Source organism: Branchiostoma floridae, chromosome 4 (assembly GCF_000003815.2).
Source record: "Branchiostoma floridae strain S238N-H82 chromosome 4, Bfl_VNyyK, whole genome shotgun sequence".
Taxonomy (NCBI): domain Eukaryota; kingdom Metazoa; phylum Chordata; class Leptocardii; order Amphioxiformes; family Branchiostomatidae; genus Branchiostoma; species Branchiostoma floridae.
This window is the reverse complement of record NC_049982.1, coordinates 27738849-27740161: the sequence shown is the minus strand read 5'-3', so window position 1 is coordinate 27740161 and position 1313 is coordinate 27738849.

The following is a 1313-nucleotide window of genomic DNA, read 5'->3' as shown; positions in this document are numbered from 1 at the left end:
GAACATTTTCATCAATGAGATTTTCAAGAGAGTTGCGTCTTTACCTTAATCATCAAAATACTTTAACTCATGAGAGTAACAAGATCTAAAATGTCATAGCTAAAATGTTAAGCTGAACCAATGATAAAACTCCGTTACTTTATATATACTCATATATACGGTGAATTATGTATAATAATCGTACTAAGCACTAGGTAAAATACATTGCATATCAACTATATGTACATGATAAAACTATTCTACGATACTGTAGCTGAGACAATTGATGGGCGCAATTTGGTAGACATAGTAATGATAGCCCCGAATTTTCGTTACTAATTGAAAAAGGCCAAGAATATCACTAGAAAGTTCCTACCACATGTTATTGGTAACCATTGGTGGCCACATCATGGCAGGGTGCCAAGGCCAAGGAGGAGAGTTCATCCGTGAATGTGGGCCGGGTACTTGGACGTTTGGCGGCAGGAATCCCCACGGTGTAGGAGGCAGGTTGAACGGGGGAGGGGGGCTTCTCCAGGGTCCTGAAGGCTGATTCGGTCGGAAGAACGGACGCACAGGCGGGGGAGATTCTTGAGCCGCCGGTGCAAAACGTTCACCCGAGGACTGGCCTTGACTTGCACTCTGTAGAGGTCCTGAAAGGGGTGTGGGTCTCGATGCAGCAGGTGCCCCGGTGGCCTGGGGTGCACTTGATGATTGTCCTTGTCTGAGAGCGTCAGAATAGTTTCTCGTAACTGATGGACCATTTACGAGCGTTTGGTTGAGCCTTGGGAAGTCTCGCTCGTATGTAGCGATGGGGTGTGGCCTTTGTCCCTGACCGTGCGTTGTGGAGATCCCGGGGGATACGGGGCTTTGGTTGTGTGTAGGCGATTGATTGAGCCTAGCGCCTCTGTTAGTGTATTGTCCCAGTCCTATCAACGGGTTGATTACTCTTTTGATATTGGCCGCCAGTACTCGTATCCCAAATCTGTTCAGATGGTACCCGTCATGGCTGTAGAGTCGTCGCTTGATCAGTCCCATATCTGACAGATTACTATTATCAATCAGATGTACATACTTGGTTTCCTCAGAGATGACCCTTAGAAAGGAGTTGACGTTATCTCCTACTTGTTGGAGGTCAGGGTCATCTCTGGGCCGGATGCAAGACCGGACGATTTGAGTGCGGGGGTACTTCTCGTGCGTTATGTGTACCAAGTTACGGAAGCGCTCGGAGACTGATGTTGCGTCCTGCGTATCTCGCGCATCATTCGTGCCAAGATGGAACAAAATCACATGACGGTCCGGCAACGTGGTTCGTCCACGTATTCTGTCGCTTGTGT